The sequence below is a fragment of the Lissotriton vulgaris genome, unplaced genomic scaffold (genome assembly GCF_964263255.1).
Source record: "Lissotriton vulgaris unplaced genomic scaffold, aLisVul1.2 SCAFFOLD_2225, whole genome shotgun sequence".
NCBI lineage: Eukaryota > Metazoa > Chordata > Amphibia > Caudata > Salamandridae > Lissotriton > Lissotriton vulgaris.
Window position 1 is genome coordinate 158,153 of NW_028255156.1, and position 26,555 is coordinate 184,707.

Below are 26,555 nucleotides of genomic sequence, written 5' to 3' on the forward strand. Positions count from 1 at the left end.
AGACAGTCAACAAACAAATGACCCGCTACCTTGAGGAGAACAGCATCCTGGACCCGCCCCAGTCTGGGTTCTGCAGCAACCACAGCACCAAAACTGCCTGCATCACCGCCACCAATGACATCAGGGCCCTACTAGACAATGGAGAAACCGCGGCCCTCATCCTCCTGGACCTGTCAGACGCCTTTGACACGGTCTGCCACTGCACTGCACACTATGCACATGCCTCCATGATGCCGGGATCCAAGGGAAGGCCCTGGACTGGACCACCTCCTTCCTCTCTGGCAGAACACAGTGCATCCACCTCCCCCCTTCCACTCCGAAGCCGCCAAGATCATCTGTGGCCTGCCCCAGGGCTCAGCCCAACGCTGTTTAACATCTACATGGCACCCCTTGCCCTGGTCGCCCGACTGCACGATCTCAACAGCATCTCTTACGTTGATTACACCCAGCTGATCTTCTCCATCACCAAGGACCCCTACACCGCCAAAACCAACCTCCACGTAGGAATGAAAGCCTTCACCAAGGAGATGAAGAACAGCCAACTGAAGCTGAACTCGGAAGAGACAGATGTCCTCATCCTTGGATCCAACCCCTTAGAAGCTCTCCCCGGTGATTGCTACTGGGGCTGCGAGCTAATCGTTTGTTACCTGTGAATTAGAACAGCGACTGCATTATTTTAGAAGCGTTTTTTATCCCTGTAGGAAGATTTTGTAAACCGATCGATAAATTGTATTTTGGGGGCTTTTAACTTCAGAATAATTGGGGAATTTAAATCAGGAACTCTAACACCCTTCACACGCTTCATTCATTTCCTACCACCGTTTTTGACGATTTGTTTAGGCGTCTGGTGGCGGTGGGCGCCATCTTGGGAGTAGCGGGGTCAGCGCTCAAGTCGCGCCGGACTCCCGCCCTCCCAGAATACTTAGGCAAGGCTTCCCGGTGGCCGCATTGCCTTAGAAGCTCTCCCCGGTGATTGCTACTGGGGCTGCGAGCTAATCGTTTGTTACCTGTGAATTAGAACTGCAACTGCATTATTTTAGAAGCGTTTTTTATCCCTGTAGGAAGATTTTGTAAACCGATCGATAAATTGTATTTTGGGGGCTTTTAACTTCAGAATAATTGGGGAATTTAAATCAAGAACTCTAACACCCTTCACACGCTTCATTCATTTCCTACCACCGTTTTTGACGATTTGTTTAGGCATCTGGCGGCGGTGGGCGCCATCTTGGGTGTAGCGGGGTCAGCGCTCTAGTCGCGCCGGACTCCCGCCCTCCCAGAATACTTAAGCAAGGCTTCCCGGTGGCCGCATTGCCTTAGAAGCTCTCCCCGGTGATTGCTACTGGGGCTGCGAGCGAATCGTTTGTTACCTGTGAATTAGAACTGCGACTGCATTATTTTAGAAGCGTTTTTTATCCCTGTAGGAAGATTTTGTAAACGGATCGATAAATTGTATTTTGGGGGCTTTTAACTTCAGAATAATTGGGGAATTTAAATCAGGAACTCTAACACCCTTCACACGCTTCATTCATTTCCTACCACCATTTTTGACGATTTGTTTAGGCGTCTGGCGGCGGTGGGCGCCATCTTGGGAGTAGCGGGGTCAGCGCTCTATTCGCGCCGGACCCCCACCCTCCTCATCCTATATAATGTGTGTCATGGCCAGACGGCATCGCCGAAGCCGCGCCTAAGCCAAGCCTGTCTGCGCCCGTCCGAGCCTTGACCGAGCCCAGGGCCACCCCCCCTGCACCTTTGGAGACATCAAGGTTGGTTTATACAGCAAATGACCTTCTTAACTTAAACAACACCCTACACAAGGCGCATGACCCCCCGGTATGCCTACTCGCTGATCCTATCGGAGGGCCATTTCTTTGTACTCTCTGCAAAAAAAACAACTCGGAAATACCGACACCCCTGAAACAAATACAAGCGGCACTTGTCAATGTTAGCTCGCTTCCTTGCCATAAAATAGACATATTAGAGCTGCTTAATACCTATGCTATCGACCTCCTGTTTCTTACTGAAACTTGGGGAGACGATGCATCAGGACCAGATTTTAAAGCTGCCATGCCAGAAGAATACTGTGTCCATAGGCAGGACCGCATCTCAGCGCATAAAGGTGGAGGGTTTGCAGTAATATATCGCAACAGCCTCCGCGTTAAAGCTATTGATTTAAAACATACGAGCTGTGAGGCATTAGCCTTTACTGTGACGCTTACCACCAATCAAACATTTACAGGTACCCTTCTGTACCGACCCCCAGGCTCTCGTACGACATTTCTTTCACAACTCCATCAACTGAGTGAGTTAGCCGTGGAACACAAATACTTCACCGTATTGGGTGACTTTAATTTCCATCTCGAATCCCTGATGGATAAAGACACTGACCAGCTCATTAATGACCTTCTCTCCGTGGAACTTGAACAACTGATAACGGCTCCAACACACAAGGCAGGACATACGCTTGATGGTATTTTTACCAATAATCCACACATTACCATGAATAAAATACTACCTCTAACATGGTCTGATCACTCTGCCATTCTATTTGATATTAAAATTAAAACTACAGCTCTTAAAAGTACATCTCAGAACCCCTATCAAACCACCAGAGACTGGAAAAATCTAGATTATAATCAGCTTGCACAGATTCTTACTGATGCTTTCATGGGTATAGACACTAAAACTGATCCAAATACTGCAGACACCAGATACACCTCTATTCTGGAAGGGGCATTTTCCACATTAGCTCCATCCAGAACATCCAAACACAACAGGAAGACCCCCTCGGCCCCTTGGTTTACTGAACAACTTAGACTTCAACGACAACACTGTCGTAACCTAGAGCGCCATTGGCGCAAACATTACAACTCATCAGATAAAACAACATATAAAGCTGCACTTCATAGCTATAAGCAGAGAATAGCTACAGAAAAAAACATCTATTATACCACCCAAATAGACCTAGCTAAATGCAGCATGAAGAAACTGTTCGAAGTAGTAAACCATCTTGCTGAACCATCCAATCCACCCACCGAAGCATCTCAAACCCTTTGCAACACATTGGCTGACTTCTTCTCTGAAAAGGTCACATCTATATTTAAGGATTTCACCCCAAATGCCAATATTACTGAATCATTTAACACACAAACAAACCTGAATTCTACAGCTCTAACGGAATTCACTAAGATACATTCACAACACATCCATAAACTAATTCTGTCAATTAAATCTGGTTCCCCATTGGACCCCTGTCACCCCTCCATACTCAACACTATTCCAGACATCATTACTTTACCACTGACACACATTTGTAACATCATGTTTTCAACAGGTTCATACCCAACCATCTGGAAAAACACTGTAAATAAACCACTTCTTAAAAAACCATCCCTTGATCCTTTACTACCTTCCAGCTATCGTCCTATCGCATCTCTGCCGTTCCCAGCTAAGATCTTTGAATCTGTCATGAACAAACAACTGTCTGATTTCATTCAAATTAACGACCTTTTAGATGACACCCAGTTCGGTTTCCGACAAGGTCATGGAACAGAAACTGCCTTGATTAAGGCTGCAGATGAAATAAGAACCACAATGGATAACGGAGGACAGGCTGTCCTGATTTTGCTGGACCTATCGGCGGCTTTCGACACGGTCGATCACTCTACCTTGATCGGCCGTGTCGAGGCCATCGGTATTAAACACAAAGCCAGAGATCTTATTACATCTTTCCTGGCTGACCGCAAACAGGTAGTTAAGTTAGGTACATTCACTTCTCCTACCTTCAGCCTTCCTTGTGGAGTTCTGCAGGGTTCCTCGCTAAGTCCGACCCTTTTCAATATCTATGTTTCGGACTTAGCGAGGGTAATAAAAGCCTACAACATCAACCTAACAACATACGCTGACGATACCCAGCTGGTATTATCCATACACAAAAACGGTTCCAAGATAGCAGCAAACTTCAAAGATGGCATGAGGGCCATCAGCAGTTGGATGGCTTCCAACTGTCTAAAACTTAATTCATCAAAGACGGAAGTCATGCTCTTTGGTAGGATTCAGCCACTGTGGTCTCCCTTATGGTGGCCGGAGGAAATGGGAACTCCACCTCAACCAGTCAGTAAAGTCAGAAACCTGGGAGTAATATTTGATGATAAACTCCTTTTCCATCATCATGTGAACGCTGTAGTATCATCATCATTCAACATCTTAAGGAAAATAAAGAAACTTCTCCCATATCTTCCTACAACTACAGGAAAAACACTAATATAAACACTGGTGTTTTCACGGACTGACTACTGCAACGCCCTCTTCCTCAATGCACAACTAAAGGTCATCTCCAAACTTCAAATGATACAAAATGCCTCAGCCAGAGTTTTATTGGGCATTCCAAAATTTAGCTCTGTCTCTAGACATTTGGACCAACTGCACTGGCTTCCGGTCAGAAGTCGCACGAAATTCAAGGCCCTTTGTATTGTCTACAAGGCAATAAATAATGTGGGACCTAAATTCCTTAGGAGTTCACTCAAGCCTTTGGCAACCTCCAGACGCTTCGTTCCAACACTGCTCATCTGCTTCATGTACCCAGAACAAGGAAAGTTAACTGGGGAGACAGATGTTTTACCATCGCAGCCGCAAAACTATGGAACTCCCTTCCTTTTAATATAAAATCCAGTCCAACGCTGATCATCTTCAGAAAGCATCTAAAGACATGGCTGTTTTCTCAATGACATGATTATTCATAAATCATTTTAAATACTGCCTCAGAGATCTATTTTATTGGTATCAGCTTTAGCCCTCAGCGCCGAGACACCTAAGGGTAATTGCAGCGCTTTAAAAATCGCATAAATAAATAAATAAATAAATAAATTGGCCTGGGACGACTCCTGGTGGCCGGCCGCACTGGGAACAGCCCCAACACCCACCCACCACGCACGCAACCTAGGGGTCATCCTCAACTTCACCCTCTCCGTGACAAAGCAGGTCAACGCCGTCTCCTCCTCCTGCTTCAACACCCTCTGCATGCTCAGCAAGATCTACAAGTGCATCCCCACCAAAACGAGAAGAACGGTCACACATGCCCTCATCAGCAGCAGGTTGTACTACAAAAACGCCCTCTATGCAGGAGCCTCGGCGAAACTCCTGAAACGACTTCAACGCATCCATAACGCCTCTGCATGCCTGATCCTCGACATCCCTCATCGCAGCCACATCACACCCCACCTGAGAGACCTGCACTGGCCCCCGTCAACAAAAGGATAACCTTCAAGCTCCTCACCCACGCACACAAGGCACTCCACAACACCGGACCACAACAGATGACTCAGCTTTTACACCCCCACACGCCAGATTCTCTCCGCCGACCTCTTCCTCCCCCGCATCTGAAGAGCGACCTCCGGTGGCAGATCGTTCTCCCACCAAGCCGCCAAGACCGTGAACACCCTCCCCATCCACCTACCACAGACCCAAGACCTGCTGACCTTCAGAAGACTCCTAAAGACCTGGCTTTTTGAGCAGTAGCAGCATTCCCCCCCCCCCCCCCCGCAGTGCCTTTACACCCTCACAGGTAAGTAGTGCGCTTTACAAATGCTATGATTGATTTATTGAGTAGGAGCGGGGGCAGGATGCTATGGCCCTACTCGTGCAGGGCAGTGGGCTCCGCCCTTGTGCTACTGGGTGAGCACAGGCCGGGGTCAGCAGGAGAAAGGCAGACAAGGAGACGCAACATAGCACGGTTCTGGCCACTTCCATGATTTGGGGCCTGGAGAGCAGGCGAGTCCTGCTACTCTAGACCAACAGACCCTCCCTTCACCCCACTTTAAAGACTCACACGTGTGTCTGCCACAGTCCGTATGGGATGCCTAAACCTGAAATGTTTAAACGATTTCAGGATTCCATTTTGGCGGAGGGTCGGGAGCTGATTAATAGATTTTTTCAGTCCTCCACCATCCCTAAATCGTGGACACACGCCAAGGTTGTTCCTTTGCTAAATAAGCCCACCTTGGACCCTTCCAGGCCTGAAAGCTTTAGACCTATTTCCCTGCTACCTTACTTGGCCAAGGTGGTAGAAGCGCATGTGAATGACATCTTGACCAGCTACTTGGAGAGCAATGGGATTCTAGATGATTCACAAAACAGATTCCGGCCTAACCACAGCACGGAATCCGCCCTGCTGGCCGTCACTGAACAACTGAGGGCGACACAAGATCTGGGTGGCACGTCGGCTCTAGTCCTGCTGGATTTGAGTCTGGCGTTTGACACGGTCTCCCATGGGATTCTACTTAGAAGACTATGGGAGATCGGAGTCCGAGATGAGGCCCTGGAATGGTTTGCGTCTTTTCTATCAGACCGTTCCTTCCAGGTCCATGCTCCACCGTACTCATCCAGCAGGCTTCCGCTGTGTTGTGGTGTTCCACAGGGGTCGGCTCTCAGCCCCAGGTTATTCAACGTATACGTCCGCCCTCTGGCAGTGTTGGCCAGAGAACGTAAGATCAAATTAATTTCATACGCGGACGATACGCAGCTCTTTTTTCCCTTCTCCAATGACATCGATATGGACCAAGCCAAATTTCAAGATGATATTCTGGCCATCTCTAGTTGGATGACCACGAATTGCCTGCAGTTAAATTCATCAAAAACTGAGGCACTTCTGACTGGCAAGGAAGCATACAAGTGGGATGCTCACTGGTGGCCCCCTCTTTAGGTCCACCTCCCATCCCTAAGAAGGAAGTAAAATACCTGGGCGTGACTGTGGATGACTCCCTTTCCCTAGAATCCCATGCAAAAAGAGTGGCTGGCGTGTGCTATGGTCGTCTACAGTCGCTTAAACCAATTTTGGGCTTTTTTGAACCACCTGTACGCCAGACAATTGTCCAAGCCCTTGTTCTATCGCACATAGACTATTGCAACGTCTTACTGCTGGGCTCCAACCGGACAGCCATTAACAGACTCTAAAGGGCCCAAAATGCAGCTGCCCGCATTTTGTTTGCTTTACCAAAACACTGTCATACGTCCCATATTCTGCGGCGTTTACACTGGCTACCGGTGACACAACGTATCCAATTTAGGACCCTTTGTTTAATTCATAAAATCCTTCATTGTTCTGGCCCCCACATCTTGCGAGGTCTCTGTTCCACCTATGTCCCCACACATGCTCTCCGTTCGGCGGACCTTCACCTTGCCTGTACCATCAAAATCCGAAGGAGCAGAGCTTGTGGCCGTTCCTTCAGATATTTGGCCCCGAAATTGTGGAATTCGATCCCCTCAGAGGTGCGTGCTACAAATAACTATTTGTCATTTAGGAAACAAATCAAAACCTGGTTGTTTCCTTCTATCGAGGGTTCCTAGTGGCGCTACACGTCATCTCTATGGGTCAGGTTGCCTTGCTTCAAGTTGTCTGCAGCGCTGGGACGCACCGTTGCTGGGGTAGCCATGCGCTATATAAGCATGTCTAACATTAACATTAACATTAACATTAACATGCCTCATGCTCCTTAAGGAGGCAGTGCTTGCAAAATACCTCCAAGCAACTAACCAAGCTCACACATCTGTTATAAAAATGTTTACTCTCACAAGGCCACTGTCTCTCATTTTCTCTGATGTGAGACACTTCACTTTTTTTCCTTTTCCTTTACACACATGTTTTAGAACCAGGATTTATAGTAGGAAAAGTGAAGTTAAAAATAGAATAATGCAAAGAAGACAATCATTTGCAATGCTATAGGACTCATATTTACGCTAGACCTATTGCATTGCAAACGGGAGTGTGGGCGGGCGAGAAGGCATAAACAACGGGAGTGCGGGCGGGGGGCAAGAAGGCACGGACTGCGGAAGAGAGGGAGAAGGCACAGGAAGAAAATAGTCCTCACAATCTAAATAACACATACCATACAACACTCGAAGTAAAGGGACCAGTAGCCATGGAAGTACACAAATGACGACATGGCCATCTTAAGGAGGGACTAACAAGTCTATAAATCAATCAGAAGCCAGCAATTAGAAAGGAAAAAGACACAATCCAATGAAAAACATGGGCTGGGAGTTTAGGGGGCTTCCCTCACAAAGTCAACTTGCACAGATCAACCCCAGAGCAGCGCTTGCGCTCTGGCTCAAGGCTCAACCTAAAAACTGCATACTTCACAAAACATTTTGCAGATGTAAGTTTAATATATGGCTTTTATGACTGCAAAAAATTGCATTATGGACTGAAATGCCATAGTCAGGAATTAAGTAATATTCTGACCCTAAATTTATTGACATACCTGTTGGAAATGTTCTAATACGATCAATTTTGACGGAGCTGCAAGGAGACACAGGGGCGGTGGGTCTCCCCTGGAGGTCACCAGAGACCCCGGGACTACCACCATGGGTACTGTCAAATGACTGGTGTTTGATATTCACACAAGAATCCTTTGACTCCTGTAGAATGACATAGATGTCTTTTTGGTTTCCAGGGTGATTGAGATTTGGCAGTGTAGCTGCTCCTGCTATGCTATTGATGGAGACCCTTTCAGATGGTGGTTGCGGTTGCCATGTTGAGGAGCCTGGCTTTCATATGGAGGGAGACGAGATGCGGACAGTGCACATTGACAGGTAGCTTCAGAAGACCTATATTCAAACACAGCAGACCACGGATGCCACAATCAAAAGGAGGGATCCTGACACCTCTTGGTGCACTGATTGCTCAGAGGAAAGTGGTGCCTTGTGATGTGGGCCATAGAAGTGAAAAGGAGGAGGACACAAACCCAAGTTCCACCTCACATGCCAGATTTGTTAAGTCACTGTTCCCATCCTAGGTTCAACTTTGTAATCATCTGATCCAGGCTGTGAGAAGCAACCCCTTTCATGTCTCTGAGGGTTGGTCCTTTTATGTCTGTGACAAAGAGGACGACGTTGTGTCGGTCGACCATTGCCTCCCATCTTCTGGTGTTCTCATTTCTCAGGTGGAGCGCGGACTCTCAGGGTTTCGCTGCTGCTTGAGGATCCAGCATGACTCTGGTGCCATACTGTGAAGGTGTTTTTCCAACAGTCACCCACTGAACCCCCTGTTGGCGAGTTCTACGTCTATCCAGTTTATGCTAATGTGACTCAAAATGGCAGCAGGTTCCACGCCCTGATCCTATGGCAGCACTACATGAACCTGGTTAAACAGTACACCCTACGCCCGATGGGTGCCTGGGATGTTACACAGCGACTCTTTGATGTACTTGTAGCACTAGCCCCAGCCAGTCTGATGCAGACAGGAAAGCTGAAACTACTGTGTGAAGAACTTCGGATACATACCAGCTACTGGCGTGCCTTGCAGAGAAGAATCCGAAGAGACCACTGTCTGCGGCCACGATTATTCCACAAGCAGAACACTTACTCAAATGAGAACGACTCTGTCACGGCTAGCATGCCAGGCCATTCAGCTCATGGAACTGTGCCTAAACTCCACCCTGAAATCCCTTGTTCATGCCAGTGTCATCAGCTTTTCCTCTGAGAAACTTTCAGATGTGTTCCGAGTAGTGGAGAGTTACAACCACGTTGTTTCAGAGAGTTCAGCTATTTGGTTGCTGTCAAACTGCCAGTGGAGTGCTGATGTGGCATCAGAGGCTGCACCAGGACCAAACAACACTCTGGAATGATGGCACGCACAGAGAAGATCTGGCACATACCCCATTGCAAGAGTCTTGGGCATTATTCTCTCGGAGGAAAGAGAGCAGCAGACTGTAGAACGGTTCTACCAGTCTGTTCTGTAACAGGAAGTAGTGTCAGCAGAAGTTCTTTCTGTTCCGTGGACTGTAAGAATGCTAGGGTGCTTTTGTTTGAGACCATTTCTACTTCGTCACTGGTACAAAACAAATAAGGCTATCTTTGTCTAGTCCCCATATCAAACTGTGCCAGCCTTCCTGTAGTGAGCTGAGCACCTCTCGACTGCTGGAAGCCATCTGTGCAGAGGATGACCAGTTGGTGGAAAACATCTTGGATGTGCTTGTATCCTCAACAGACACATTTTGGCATCACTTTTTGAACAAGCCAAAGCCAGAACGACCTCAGTCAGCTAAAGACCTCCCTGTGTAGCAGCGATCTCGAGATGAAAATGGTGGTTTAGCCGCAGATGGTGATCTAGTTGTAATACATGCAGAAGAGAAACTGTACATTCATGGGAGTCTGGACTCTACATGCCAAATAAGGACACCACACATGGATGCTGTGAGGGTGATGCACACACGATACCGCATGCTGCTGTGAAGAAGTTCATGTCTTGTTTCTTTGACTAATGGACGTTCATCCTGGAACTGCCCCATATGAGGATAGCCTATGTGTGTTATGGAGCGAGGGTGAAAACAAAAATGTTTGTATACCACTTGTAAAGTTGGCTTCCCATAACTATAATATGTATTAATCGTGTAGTTTTAAAATTAACCAGCGTAGAATAGAAAGCACACACACAAATACACCTGGGATACTAATATGCTTGTGTTGCAAACTTAATCCATTAATTATGTGAAGTTGTCTTACTAATATAGTGCGGAAATGCTATAATCTAATGAAAGGCTTTGCATGAATGCATTTTAAATGTATTATTGTGGCAGGAATGATGGAGAATGGTAAGAAAACAATACATAATTGTGGCTTAAAAGGCTAGGTTACCACTAAGAAGGTGAACATAGAGTGGGGGGAGGTAAACAGAAGGGCTCTACTTCAAAACCTAATGTTTAATTGTGTTTGTTTCTATAATAGTTCCCGTTATGGCACATGCAGCCTATTAAAAAATTGAAGGCTTGGGAGACTCCAAGTGAGTGCCCCGCCATGCATGCGCAACTGTGCTCGGGAGATGTGTAAGCATCCTGTGCCTGTGCGGCTGCTGTCAAGGTCCGCGTGGCCTGAAAAGCCGAATGGTGCCAAGTTAAAGGTGCCCATGTCATGAGCCTGGGAAAAATGATGTAAGTGACAAGTTAAAGGACAAGGGTGAAGGAGTGAAATAATGAACAATCGAAACCTTATTATGCATGAAGCCATGACTAAGCGGAAATATGGACAATGAGGATATGAGGTTATCCTCATCCACCACTTGAACGGACCAATGAGAACTGAAAGTGGACACTAAAAGTTTCACATTTCCAATAGATAGTTAGGGAAAAAGGGTATAAAAGAGGTCATTTGGAGGAATGAAGAGAGCGTTCTTTTGAATTTTTTTACGCACCACGACATGCGGTCGGACTGATTGATTTTTCTATGGTGCAAAGACTTTGAAATTTTCCTGACTTTATCTTTTTTTTTTATAAATCTTTTTATTTAAAACAAGGCAGCAATAAAAACATATTTACAGAAAATTGCATAGCATTTAGCAGTCATCAACAAATGGAGGGGGGAGATAAAAACATAAGTACATAATAAAAAAAATCATTTTCATGGGGATGAAGGAACATCAAAAACAACATCTCTAGGTGGTGTACAGATTCCGCCCCTATGTACGTTCCACTGGTTCCAGATTAAGGCCCATTTCCGGGGACGTCCTCTCGCAACATACACAGTTTTCTCACGGAACATGCACCAATCCATATCTCTTTCCCACTCTCCAAGGGTGGGTCACGTGTCCGAGCCCCACCTCTGGGCAATATTTCTTTTAGCTATCATGTTACCCAGTGTGACCCATTGTGTCTGCACTGCCGTACAATCAGTGGGTTCCCGAATGTTCAGGAGACACCTACGCACCTCCGGTTGCAGGGATATCCCCGTGGCCTCATTCATAGTGGTGTGAACCTCTTTCCAATACTGGGCAATCTCTCAACACTACCAAATAATGTGAAAGAATGTACCTAAGAGGCCACATTTGCGTCTACACAATCCCTCCAGTGTTAACCCCATCTGAACCAGCCGAGGGCCTGTGATATATATCCTATGCAGGATCTTCAATTGAATGAGTCGAAGCCTGGCAGGAATGGCAACCACCCTCGGGGAAGAGACCGCCCCCTGCCAGTCCTCGTCATCCAATTCTATACTGTCTCCTATCCACTTCTCGCTCAAATCGCCCAGCAGCTCTGCTCTATTGTTGATTAATTTTTTGTAAATGAGGGATATCGTTCTGTCAGGGAGGTCGCCATCTAATATCCTATCCTGCAGGGGAGATGCTTCCGGCATCCACGGCAAGAGTCGCCTGTAGCGAGTGACGGATCTGTGCATACCTAAAATATTTGGAACTGGACAGCTGAAATTCTTTCTGCATTTCTTCAAAGGATTTAATTCGACCCTTACTCCATACATCCTTAATAGTTGAAATACCTATAATTTACCATTTACCAAAGCCTTAAGTGTTCCACAGGTTGCCCAGTCTTTCGGAATCAAAAAGGGGGGTAGCCAGTGTTAGTTTACCCTTCCATCCCAACAAACTAGTTGCATCATGCCAGATTTTCACTGCGTGTTTGGATGGACCTGTCAAAGTCTGCCTTGCAGGCCTCGAATACAGCGCTCTATAGTAATTGCCCCCCGGGAGCAGCCATCTGTCCATCGAATATCCAGGATCTGCGACAGGCCCATATGTTGCGTGGTTAATGGCGGCGAGTTGGGAGGACCAATAGTATCTTTTAATGTCCGGTAGAGCGATTCCACCGTCATACCAAGGGAGTGTCAGCTTTGCCAATGCAATACGAGATCGTCCTTCCCACAAAAGACTACGCTGCAATCCTTCTATTTCCCGAAAATAACTGGCCGGCACAACATCTAGGGTATTTTGGAGAGCATAGAGGAAACGGGCCAAAGCCATCATTTTAAAAAGCGCCGCTCTTCCCAGTAAGGAGAGCGGGAACTTACGCCAGTGTGCTGATTCGCTTCTAAGTCTCTGGAGTGGAGGCAGGAGATTTTCTCTATATCTGGCTGCCGGATCAAGTGTGATAAATATGCCCAGATATCGGAATCCAGTCGTAGCAATCTGAATAGGACAGTTGTTAGGCGGAACTGGAGTATCCCCACTGAGAACATATAACAAAGATTTTCCCCAATTAATGGAAAGACCAGAATTTTTACCAAAGGAGGCTAAAACGTCACACACCACCATAAGGGATTTCCGGGGGGCAGTCAAATAAAGCAAGATGTCATCTGCATGTAAGGAAATCTTGTCTTCCCAATCAGGGGTCCATTTTATACCTCGGATCGATGGTTCAGATTGAATCCAAGCCTCTAGGGGCTCCAGGGACAGCGAAAAGAGTAAAGGAGAGAGGGGGCAGCCCTGCCGGGTGCCCCGACTCAAACGGAACAATGCTGAAATCCTACCAATAACCACGACCTGGGCGAGATGCTCAGAATATAACAGGCGTACCCATTCAATAAAATCAGGGCCAAATCCAAATTTGGCCAGGACCTTCCCACAGGTAGGGCCATTCAATGGTATCAAAGGCCATAGTCGCGTCGAGCGAGGCGACCACAGCCGGTTCCCGCAAAGTATGTGCTCTAGCTATGACGCTGTGTAATCTACGTAAGTTTAGGGCCGTGTTCCTATGGGGGATAAAACCTGATAGGTACGGATGAACAAGACCATCAATGACTTTTACTAATCTATTTTCTAGAAGGTTAGCCAAAATCTTAGGTTCGGCATTCTATAAAGAAATAGGTCTGTATGAAGCACATTTACTTTTTGGCTTGCCCTCTTTAGGTATCACCACTATCGATGCCACTCTCTTTTCTATTGGCAAAACTCCTTCTTCACATGTTTCTTTAAACATAGTTTTTAGGCATTGAGCTAATTTGTTCGGCCTTAGTTTGTAAAGCTGGATCGGGAGTCCGTTAGGTCTTAATGCCTTGCCCGAGTTCAAAGTACGGATGGCTTGAGCAATCTCATCCACTGTAAGCTCACTATTCATGAAATCCCAGTCTTCTTTGGACAAACAAGGGAGCCGTATATCCCGAAGCAATAGGTGGGAGTCCTCCTCAGGTCTATCTGAGACCGAGGTGTAGACCGTTTGAAAATAGTCCGCAAAGGTGTCAACTATAGTCTGTGGGTCAGTAATCAGTTGTCCTGTCTCCGAAACAAGTTCCGGAACAGTGCGTCCAGCACCTTCCCTCTTGTCCAAACAAGCAATAAGCTTCCCAGCCTTGTCCCCTAAATCTTAAATCCTCCCCTGTTGTTCTCTACCGAGCGATTTAGCCATATCAGTGACCTATGACTTATAGTCACATTGTTTTAGGTTCAGGATATGTAAATTAGCCTGTGTCACCCCCTGTTCCAACTCCCCCTCAAGATTATCAATTTCCATTTACGCTTCTATGATCTCCTTATTGCGTTCCTTTTTAACTCTTACTATCAATTACAAGGCTTGTCCTCTGATAACCGTTTTAAAGGCTTCCCAGAGAGATAGCGATGAAGATACTGATCCCACATTATCTGTAAAGTGGTCATCAAGTGCTTTTATAAGATCTTTTCATATTTTGGGGTTACGCATGTACCAGGGGTTAATAGGCACCGTCCTACTGGCAGAGATCGGAGCAAAAGAAAATCTGATCCATAGCGGAGAGTGATCGGAGATACCCCTACCAAGGTGAGTTGCCTCAACTATATAAGATACCTGAACCGCAGGGACCAAGCAATAATCTATCCTGGAGAGCCTGCCGTGTGCCCCCGAATGAAATGTATACTGCTTTGATTCCGGGTGAAACAGTTGCCAACCATCTACAAAACCCACCTCTGCGCACGTTCTTTCTCTCTCGGGGGGAATCTATCTAAGAGCCCAGAAACAACAGCGTTACAATCCCCACCCAGGATCAGAAGCCCCTCCGGCAATTCCATCAGCATTTTCCCCAAATCAAAAAAAGAAGTAGACTGCAGTCCAGGGGGATATAGGCCGAAACCAGAGTGATCACACGCCCCTCCCAGTGACCCAAAACCCCAATGTATCTACCCTTGTCGTCCTCCCACACAGTGTCAATGACCAATGGGAGTGCCCACCGGATCAGGATACCCACCCCTCTGGAGTATCAAGTGAAGCCTGCATGCGCCACCATCTTTAAGCCCATTCTGTTCATTGCCATACAGGAGTTTCCAACTAAGTGTGTTTCTTGCAGCAAGACCACATCCGGTGCTCGAAGTTTAAGATATTGAAGCACCACGCTGCGTTTTATCTTGTCCCCCAACCCATTGACAATACAGCTTAAAACCTTAAGTTCACTACCCCCCATCATCATAAGAAAAAGACAAATGTTCCTCATGTGTCGACTGCATGCTTATCAGGTACATAACAGTGATGCCATTAACCATTAACTTAAACTAAAAAAAAGCAAAAATGAATCGCCAATAATATGACAATCGATGATACCAAAATGAAACCAAAGACTGAAAGATTGTCATTCCACTTTTCAGGATACATTTATCCCCCCTCTTCCCACCCCCCACCCTGCACCCCTACATATCGCTTACGCGCATCCCCAACTATCAGTGTGCCTGTCGCCCCAAACACTCTATACTAATCTACAACTAAAAGAGGTAGAAAATTGAAGGAGGGCACAGCCCCGCCCGCCGCTCCACCACTCCCACGGATACCAACCCTCCGTACCGATTCCAAATAAATATATACAACATATGGTAAAACATATCAAATCAGCAAAGGATGAATTGCATTGTCCCCCCTTTTCCCCCATGGATCCACACCCCAGAGTCATCGCGGCCAAACACAGTCCTTATATATTACTCCTGGTCCTCCACCTCTCCCCGGTCCTGGCCCTCCACCTCAGAGGCCATCACACTGTCCAACCAGTCTGACGCCATCTCAGGGTTATTGAAAAACCAGGTCTTTCCATTGAATTCAATTCGAAGCCGGGCTTGGAACAGCATTGCGTATTTCAATCCTTTGTCCCTCAATCTTCTCTTCACGGCAAGAAAACTCTGACGTTGTTTCTGGACCATCTGAGTAAGGTCCGGAAAAAAGGCACGGGACGCATTTTCATATTTCATTTCGGGACCATTACGTGCAGCTTGTAGGATTGCATCACAATCTCGAAAGTTCAGTATCCTAGCAATATCATGGGACGAGGAGGTGCACCCGGTTTCGACCTTCCTCCTGGGACTCTGTGTGCACGCTCAACTGTGAACATGTTGCTGAGACCTTTAGGGGCAAGATGATTAACAACCAGAGTCTCGATAAACAAATCCGGTGTCTGCCCCTCTGAATTTTCTGGTAGTCCAGGAATGCGAATGTTATTATGCCAAACTCTTCCTTCATACTCATCAAGCTTATGGTCCATAAAAGTTCTTGATTTCTCGAGGTTCTTCACCTCTTGCTGCAACTGGCTGACGTCATCCGTTAGTGCGTTTGTTTTGATTTCAAGCGATTTGACCTTCTCATTAGTTTTGGAAAGGTCCGTGCAAATCAGCCCTATTTCAATGGTGACAGTGTACAATTTAGCCTCCAGCGCCTCCATTTTCTGGCCAAGCGATGTTTGTACGCCAGTAATGGCCGCCATTAAATCTGCCACTGTGGGCTCAGTTTGGTCCTCTTGGCTCACCGACGGCTTCTTTTTAGTCTCACCGGGGGATTCTTTGAGGACAGTATAGCGTTCCATTTTATTAACTTGTACGGTCTTGGGCCCCCTGACGGATCGTGAGGCGGGCTTTTCCTGCTCCGGTCGTGCCGCCATGACACCTACTCACTCGATCCGGAGCAAAGACGAAACCCACACTAGATCCACTGCCACTTCGTTGTCAAGGCGTCCGTGAGTGACAATAAACTAGTGGGGCTCCACCGGCTGGCTCGCACCCAGGGCGAAGTATTTAATGTTGAACACACACATGACCCTCAGGATGAAAAGTAGGTGAATTCTACCATTCGGCACCGTATGCGAGGTATATTTCTCCTTGGAAGCAACAAGTCCATCAAGTTCAGCAGCACACGTCAACGATCATATTTGAGATCCGGACCTGGACATCCCCCACTCGACCCCGGTGTTGTTCATTTTGGGTCTGGTCTCCACGTTTACGTGAGGTCCCGGCTTCAGTCTTGACCAGGCCCCAGTCGTCCGGGCGAGATAACTTCGGATTCTGGGCGTGTAGAGGGATCAGGAGAGGAGGTATATTTGTCTCTCAACTGCATCGGTCCGGAGGTGGCATTTTAAAACAGGATAAATTACAGGATATCGTAGTTAGGAGCGAAGATCGGCGGAGCCGAGCCATCACACGACCATCTTTGTTGCCCGCTTGGCTCCTCCCTGACTTTAACTTTTGATGGGGACTTAGTCCTGATTGGAGGTTCAAGTTCAAGTTCAGGAATTTGTATAGCGCACTACTCTACCAGAGGGTCTCAAGGCGCTTGTGGGAGGGGGTGCATTATTTATCGAAAAGCCATGTTTTAAGTTCCTTTCTGAAGGAGGTGTGGTTCTGTGTAAGGTGGAGGTGGGTGGGGAGAGAATTCCAGGTCTTGGCCGCCAGGTAGGAGAAAGATCTTCCTCCCATGGTGGATCTATAGATGCGTGGAACTGCGGCAAGGGCTTGATTGGAGGATCTAAGTTGGCGGTTGGGTATGTAGAAGGACAGTCGTGCGTTGAGGCATTTGGGTCCTATTTTGTAGAGGGCCTTGTGTGTGTGGGTGAGGAGACGGAACGTTATTCTCTTGTTGACAGGGAGCCAGTGGAGTAAGTATGGGCGGAAAATCCGTTTCGCTCGCGGATTTTGCGGATTTTTGGGAAATTCGCAATCCGCGAGATTTGCGAATTTCCCGCAAAATGTGCAAATTCGCACGCAACGGATTTTTTTTGCGGCGCGCGGCGTTGGTGATACAATTTTTGCGGCGCGCGGCGTTTATCATCGTTTGCCGAGTTGTTTTTCTCGATGGTTTGCGAGTGCTGCGCCATTTTGGATCTTGCTGTGTGATCCCGCGGGAATTGGCGAGCGCGATTACGTCATCGCGGCTTGCCAGCGATAGTTTGTCAACGCGAGTACGGCGAGATCACGTCTCGCGGTACTTCGCAATTGCGAGATTTGAGATGCGGCGAGCAGCAAGAATCTCGCACAAGCTAAAATATAAAATTTGCAATTCTGCACAAGAAATCCACCAGCAAGCAGCATAAACCTTCTTGAAATGATGATTTTTATCTGAATAACTCCTTAGGTTGACATTTGCCTGCACTTTTTTTAGCGAGGAGTCCATTTTGGGGAGGGGGGAGGGGGGTGGGAGGAAGGAAGTGCCCCACAGTCTTCAACTTCCTGTTCCTGTTCAGCAGGCTCCTCCCAGTGCTTTGTCCATCTCCTGGTCACTTTTCATTTGGATCTGGAGCTGGAAGGATTACTTTTTGTGGATGCTGCTGGATATTTGGATTTGAGGCCTTTTTGACTTTCTTTGGATCACTGTTGGATTAGAAATTTTACAACTAAGTTTGTTTGGGGCATTGCAGTTGCTGCAACTAAAATTTTGGAATTTTCGATTTTTGGGCTGTTTTGGGGCCTTTTGCCCAGGGGTACTCAGTGGTGGGTGGACTGAGTCTTTCTGTGGGTTGTCTTGAACTTAAACATCATGGAGGGCATGGATGGATTGGGATTGTGCTGATTTTTCAGTGATTTTCGTTTTTTGGGGCTGTACTTGTGGCCTTTTCACCAGGGGTATTTGAGTCTAGCATGGGCCTAGTCTTTCTGTGGGCTGTCTTGAACTTAAACATCATGGAGGCCATTGATGGAATGGGATTGTGCTGATTTTTCAGTGATTTTCGTTTTTTGGGGCTGTACTTGTGGCCTTTTCACCAGGGGTATTTGAGTCTAGCATGGGCCTAGTCTTTCTGTGGGCTGTCTTGAACTTAATCATCATGGAGGGCATGGATGGAATGGGATTGTGCTGATTTTGCAGTGTTTTTCGATTTTTGGGGGTGTTCATGGGGAGGGACAGGCCATGTGGCTGGTGGCCATTTTGAGTGCAGCTACAGGCACTGGCCATGTGCTGGCAGGCAAGTGGCCATTTTGAATGCAGGCTTTGTTGTGAGGCCTGCAACCATTTTGCCTACTTTTCAACCTTTATTTATGCCCAGGGGTAGTGAGTCTTGCATGGGCCTAGTCTTTCTGTGGGTTGTCTTGAATTTAAACATCATGGAGGGCATGGATGGATTGGGATTGTGCTGATTTTTCAGTGATTTTCGTTTTTTGGGCCTGTACTTGTGGCCTTTTCACCAGGGGTATTTGAGTCTAGCATGGGCCTAGTCTTTCTGTAGGTTGTCTTGAATTTAAACATCACGGAGGGCATGGATGGATTGGGATTGGGCTGATTTTTCATTGATTTTCGTTTTTTGGGGCTGTACTTGTGGCCTTTTCACCAGGGGTATTTGAGTCTAGCATGGGCCTAGTCTTTCTGTGGGCTGTCTTGAACTTAAACATCATGGAGGCCATGGATGGAATGGGATTGCGCTGATTTTGCAGTGTTTTTCGATTTTTGGGGGTGTTCATGGGGAGGGACAGGCCATGTGGCTGGTGGCCATTTTGAGTGCAGCTACAGGCACTGGCCATGTGCTGGCAGGCAAGTGGCCATTTTGAATGCAGGCTTTGTTGTTAGGCCTGCAACCATTTTGCCTACTTTTCAACCTTTATTTATGCCCAGGGGTAGTGAGTCTTGCATGGGCCTAGTCTTTCTGTGGGTTGTCTTGAATTTAAACATCATGGAGGGCATGGATGGATTGGGATTGTGCTGATTTTGCAGTGTTTTTCTATTTTTGGGGGTGTTCATGGGGAGGGACAGGCCATGTGGCTGGTGGCTATTTTGAGTGCAGCTACAGGCACTGGCCATGTGCTGGCAGGCAAGTGGCCATTTTGAATGCAGGCTTTGTTGTTAGGCCTGCAACCATTTTGCCTACTTTTCAACCTTTATTTATGCCCAGGGGTAGTGAGTCTTGCATGGGCCTAGTCTTTCTGTGGGTTGTCTTGAATTTAAACATCATGGAGGGCATGGATGGATTGGGATTGTGCTGATTTTTCAGTGATTTTCGTTTTTTGGGCCTGTACTTGTGGCCTTTTCACCAGGGGTATTTGAGTCTAGCATGGGCCTAGTCTTTCTGTAGGTTGTCTTGAATTTAAACATCATGGAGGGCATGGATAGATTGGGATTGTGCTGATTTTTCAGTGATTTTCGTTTTTTGGGGCTGTACTTGTAGCCTTTTCACCAGGGGTATTTGAGTCTAGCATGGGCCTAGTCTTTCTGTGGGCTGTCTTGAACTTAAACATCATGGAGGCCATGGATGGAATGGGATTGTGCTGATTTTGCAGTGTTTTTCGATTTTTGGGGGTGTTCATGGGGAGGGACAGGCCATGTGGCTGGTGGCCATTTTGAGTGCAGCTACAGGCACTGGCCATGTGCTGGCAGGCAAGTGGCCATTTTGAATGCAGGCTTTGTTGTTAGGCCTGCAACCATTTTGCCTACTTTTCAACCTTTATTTATGCCCAGGGGTAGTGAGTCTTGCATGGGCCTAGTCTTTCTGTGGGTTGTCTTGAATTTATGTAACAACAAAGAGAGAGGTAGGGAGATTCAAAAGACACTCTCTTAATCCCCGGTTATATATCCAACAACAAAATAAGAGAGGTCTAAACTGGTCAAGCTCACGGCTGCCAGAGACGTGGAGCAAAAAAGATAAGCAAAATGTTTGATGATCACAGTCACTCTAGTTGAGTGGGATCACAGTCACTCTATTTGAGTAGGAAAGCCCTCACACACCGACCTAGTCAGTGTCATGCTTCATCATCGGGCCCCACCGAAGAGACCGAGTGTCTCTTCGGTGTGCTGCGACGCCAGAAAGACTGCGGAGCTGGTTGTGTGGGGAGAAAGTGTTGTGAAGGTTCTCAAATTAAAAGTGACTAATAGGGTATCAAAAAAAACTTTAATAAGTGATCCCTAAGACACGAGTAAGTGGTAATATGTGTCTGAATTTAAAAGCCAAGGTTATTAGGATCTAATTTAAATTCAGCTAAATACCACAAATTAGTTAAAATCAGTCAACATGTTTCTGCCTTTGTGGTATGTATTCACCATGGCATTCTTCAGGACTATAACCCCGGCGGTATGGACACTCTAATAGTCCACCCTAACCTGGGGACGTGAAAGTGAAAAGGAAAGGTGAAAAAAGTGCTTAAAAAATGGGAGAGCAATTTGCTCAATCCAAAAACCCCAAAATTCGGGGTGTATCAGCACCTGTAAGGAAAGATAAACAGACAAACATATAGAGACATACATACAATTAGTATATGTCAGCGTAGACTTATCGTAGTGCTCCTAAGATAGTGGCAAACCTGTGTGTGCACACAATAGAAACTAATTTTAGCACCATCCAAGTAGCCCTTAGGGGATGATTATATTGGCTAAGAGGTGAAGTGCTAGAGGTGGTTTAAAAACTACTATTGTAGTGAAAGGGATAAAACGCGGTGTGAATTCTCCATGAGAAGGGATCAATATGACCAAATGGTCAGTGACCCCCACAAGATGGTAAAAGATGGAGAACATCTCACTTTAAAATAGGGCGCTACTTGCACCATGGGTCTCGGGAGGGGGGTTGGAGCGCGATTGGCACATCCTAAGAGAAAAAGTACAGAGTCGAAATGTCAGCATAACCCATACAGCACACAGGCACTTAGCTTTGTTAGTTGTGGTGATCGTTCCGCTGTAGATGTAAACTCACGCCCTCAGCGCTCACAGCCCGCTTGCAAACCTACTGCAACCCTCTAGACCGGACCCCGACGATGGAGAGCGGGGCCGGTGAATGGGTATAAGAGCGCTTTGTTTACGCGCTCGATTCCGGGTTTGGGCGTGCCTCGCTGCTCTCGCGATGGGCGTGTCTTAGCGAGAGTGAGGCTTGAAGCGCACACGCCCCTTGGACGGAAGGCGTGTTACTGATCGAATCGAGGCTTGGAGCAGGGAGCCTATCCTTGCGCAGGCCTAGGGGGGTGTGTGAGCATGCTCAAAGTAGACATGGCAACCAGGGAAGCTATGTCTTTTGGAGCAGGGAGCGTGGGATTCGACAGTTTCGAATAGCAAGTGTTTAGTTGATAGTCAGTAACTTTAGAATTCATTGGATTTATTAAACCAAAGCATTTACCAAAAAATAGTGGGGGACACTGTGGGAGCACATAATTGGCTAAGAAAGAGAGAGAGTTATGGTTATAAGCACTGGAATTGAACTGTGGACTTAGGTACAAAAGCACACAGATTTTGAATGGACTATTTAAAAAGTTTCTGAGCAGATCAGTTATGTGTAAAATTAGACAGCCAGGTGGAGCAAAAGAGTTCATGTTCATGTCAGGACTGAATTCCAAGGGATATCGTCGTGGATCAATACCCTAGACCCGAACTTGAGATTTACCAACACCACAAGCAAAAAAGAAATCGTATTCCTAGATGTGGTTATCTCAATCAGCGGTACGACACTGGCTACAAAGACCCACAACAAACCTACTGCTAAAAATAATCTACTGCAATTTAACAGCTTTCACCCGCGCCCGTTGAAAGAAAGCCTCGATTCGATCAGTAACACGCCTTCCGTCCAAGGGGCGTGTGCGCTTCAAGCCTCACTCTCGCTAAGACACGCCCATCGCGAGAGCAGCGAGGCACGCCCAAACCCGGAATCGAGCGCGTAAACAAAGCGCTCTTATACCCATTCACCGGCCCCGCTCTCCATCGTCGGGGTCCGGTCTAGAGGGTTGCAGTAGGTTTGCAAGCGGGCTGTGAGCGCTGAGGGCGTGAGTTTACATCTACAGCGGAACGATCACCACAACTAACAAAGCTAAGTGCCTGTGTGCTGTATGGGTTATGCTGACATTTCGACTCTGTACTTTTTCTCTTAGGATGTGCCAATCGCGCTCCAACCCCCCTCCCGAGACCCATGGTGCAAGTAGCGCCCTATTTTAAAGTGAGATGTTCTCCATCTTTTACCATCTTGTGGGGGTCACTGACCATTTGGTCATATTGATCCCTTCTCATGGAGAATTCACACCGCGTTTTATCCCTTTCACTACAATAGTAGTTTTTAAACCACCTCTAGCACTTCACCTCTTAGCCAATATAATCATCCCCTAAGGGCTACTTGGATGGTGCTACAATTAGTTTCTATTGTGTGCACACACAGGTTTGCCACTATCTTAGGAGCACTACGATAAGTCTACGCTGACATATACTAATTGTATGTATGTCTCTATATGTTTGTCTGTTTATCTTTCCTTACAGGTGCTGATACACCCCGAATTTTGGGGTTTTTGGATTGAGCAAATTGCTCTCCCATTTTTTAAGCACTTTTTTCACCTTTCCTTTTCACTTTCACGTCCCCAGGTTAGGGTGGACTATTAGAGTGTCCATACCGCCGGGGTTATAGTCCTGAAGAATGCCATGGTGAATACATACCACAAAGGCAGAAACATGTTGACTGATTTTAACTAATTTGTGGTATTTAGCTGAATTTAAATTAGATCCTAATAACCTTGGCTTTTAAATTCAGACACATATTACCACTTACTCGTGTCTTAGGGATCACTTATTAAAGTTTTTTTTGATACCCTATTAGTCACTTTTAATTTGAGAACCTTCACAACACTTTCTCCCCACACAACCAGCTCCGCAGTCTTTCTGGCGTCGCAGCACACCGAAGAGACACTCGGTCTCTTCGGTGGGGCCCGATGATGAAGCATGACACTGACTAGGTCGGTGTGTGAGGGCTTTCCTACTCAAATAGAGTGACTGTGATCCCACTCAACTAGAGTGACTGTGATCATCAAACATTTTGCTTATCTTTTTTGTCTTGAATTTAAACATCATGGAGGGCATGGATGGATTGGGATTGTGCTGATTTTGCAGTGTTTTTCGATTTTTGGGGGTGTTCATGGGGAGGGACAGGCCATGTGGCTGGTGGCCATTTTGAGTGCAGCTACAGGCACTGGCCATGTGCTGGCAGGCAAGTGGCCATTTTGAATGCAGGCTTTGCTGTTAGGCCTGCAACCATTTTGCCTACTTTTCAACCTTTATTTATGCCCAGGGGTAGTGAGTCTTGCATGGGCCTGGTCTTTCTGTGGGTTGTCTTGAATTTAAACATCATGGAGGGCATGGATGGATTGGGATTGTGCTGATTTTTCAGTGATTTTCGTTTTTTGGGGCTGTACTTGTGGCCTTTTCACCAGGGGTATTTGAGTCTAGCATGGGCCTAGTCTTTCTGTGGGCTGTCTTGAACTTAAACATCATGTAGGGCATGGATGGATTGGGATTGTGCTGATTTTGCAGTGTTTTTCGATTTTTTTTGTGCTGTATAACTGAACTGATGTTCCTCTGTCTTCCATTGTTTTTAGGTGCACAAGACTCAAGAGAACCACCAGTGCCAGGAAGAAGTCCTGCAGCGGTGTGTGTGTGCAGCACAACGTCACGCGACGTCACGTCTGGCCTCAGACAACTCTACAATCCGTGCAACTGCGGCCTGCTGTCTGACCTGCTCTGAAGAAGATGGCCCCAAAAAAAGGTCTCCGTAGCTCCTCTAGCAAGAAAGTTGCTAGTAAGGAGCAGAAGAAGCAAGTTACCAAGGAGGCTGGTGTGCCACCCGCCATGTTTTTTGGGAGCAAAAAAAAAAGTACGCCTGCAGCAGCAGGATCTGCTGGGGACCAAGCTGGGAGCAGCACCCCTGCTCCATTGGGTTCAGTGCCTCCACCACCACGCCAACTTAAGTCAAAGCCCTTGAGTGCTTCAGAGGCAGTCAGTGTACTTCTCCAATCACCATCGACCAGTGATGTTGGCTCATCGCAAGAAAGTAGCAGCAATGTCCCTGAATCAACACAGGTTGTTGTAACTCATCTGACAAGTGTTGAACAACCACAGCCGCAACAACAACACCATGTGCAAGTACACGCCCAAGTATATGTGGAAGGAGAGGCAGCAAAAGGAGATGCGCAAGCAAAGGTGCATGGAGGTTCACAAGTGCCCACAATAGTTGTTCCTCCCGAAGTAGGGGCACATCAGAAAATCGACAATGAAGCCGAGGTATCATTGGAAGCCACTCCTCCTGATGATCATTCACTGTTTTCCATATCCCCAGCAAGGAAAAGATCAAGGGGGGTGTCTACATCTTCTTCAAGCCCACCTCCTACTGATGATCTGGATGACGATTGGGTACCATCACCGCAGCCTGAGAGTGAGGCACACCATGATCTGACAAAGGTACCTAAGCGTAAAAGGAAGGTCGTCGAAAAACTCATAGCTATGGAGTGTGATGAGGCTCAACAAGAAGTGATAGATACTGCTGGTGATGAAGCCTCTCACGATGACGACGAGCCAGTCATCACAAAGGTCACTGCAGCCCCACCGGGCATGTAGCAAAGAGACATTTTGACCCTATCCCGAGAAGCTGCTGAGCGTGATGATGATGTCGACGAGGAGGCAATGGAAATGGAATCATTAGATTTGGAGTTAAGTAGTACACCAAAACCTACCGCTTCCATATTTCTTCCTCGCAAGAAGGTACCCACCTCGACTTCAATTCGTGGTGGTGAAAGTGCAAAAAGTACTGAAGTTCGGCAATCCACATCCTCCACTTCATCTGGCATTAGCAGCAGGACCACCACCACCAGTATCGCCGCCTCCTCCGGCCCCCAAAGACATTTCAAGTCTCCAGTTTGGGACTTCTTTAGTGTTTGCCCAAAAATGGAAAACGTAGCCATTTGTAGCCTTTGTAAGGTTCGAGTTGGTCGTGGTAAGCTTGGTTCTAACTATGGTACCGGAGGCCAGAGAGGTCATCTTAAGAGAGCGCACCCTGTCCAATGGTTTCCGCACCTAGAGGCGTTTAATCAAGCCAGAATTGCACGTAATGAAAACGTTGATTTTTCATCTGATGATGACGAGGAGGAAGAAGACGATTCAAACACTTCACTTACACCCAGTACCCCTGTCAGCAGCGCACCCCATGTGAGCCACACTAAGAGTGTGGGAGAGAGTGAGACATCAATGCGGAAAAGTTCATCAGCGAGCGTAACTGGGTCGAAGATATCATCATCATCCCGTAAATCCTTGGTCCAGGGCAACATTAAAAAGATGTTGTTTACAGAAACGCAATATGAACGCAACCACCCACTGACGCGTCTGTATAACACTAAGCTGGCTAAAATGCTAGCTCTGGACCTTCTCCCTTTTTCTTTTGTAGAAGGGGTTGGTTTTCTAGAATTAGTGGCAGCGCTCTGCCCTAAATGGAAGGTTCCTAGCCGGTTCTATTTTGCCCGAGTTGCGGTTCCAGCACTACATGAAGATGTTCTGAAGGTGATTGGGGCAGCTTTGCAGAAGAGTGCTGTTCACACTATACATCTGACAACAGACATGTGGACCAGTGGCGCAGGCGCTGATTACATGTGCATCACTGCACACTGGGTCTCTTTTTCAGGGGCTAAAGCAAAGCTAAACACAGGTGTTAACACGGACATTGTTTTTAAAGCTGCTCGGAAACATGCAACACTAGCCATGTTTGGTTTGGAGAAACGTCACACAGCAGAAAACATTTTGGATGTCTTTAAGACAAAGGTCCTTAAGTGGCTGTCCCCACTAAAACGCCAGGTTGGTTATGTTTCCACGGACAATGGCGCCAATATAGTTAAGGCCATGAGGGACGGTGAC

The 26,555-nt window shown here is 46.9% G+C and overlaps 1 pseudogene; it reads left to right on the forward strand.

Moving 5' to 3' along the window:
* The first annotated feature begins 8,627 nt into the window (after positions 1-8,627).
* The window catches only part of LOC147659207 (uncharacterized), a 35,961-nt pseudogene continuing 18,033 nt past the window's right edge, over positions 8,628-26,555 (forward strand).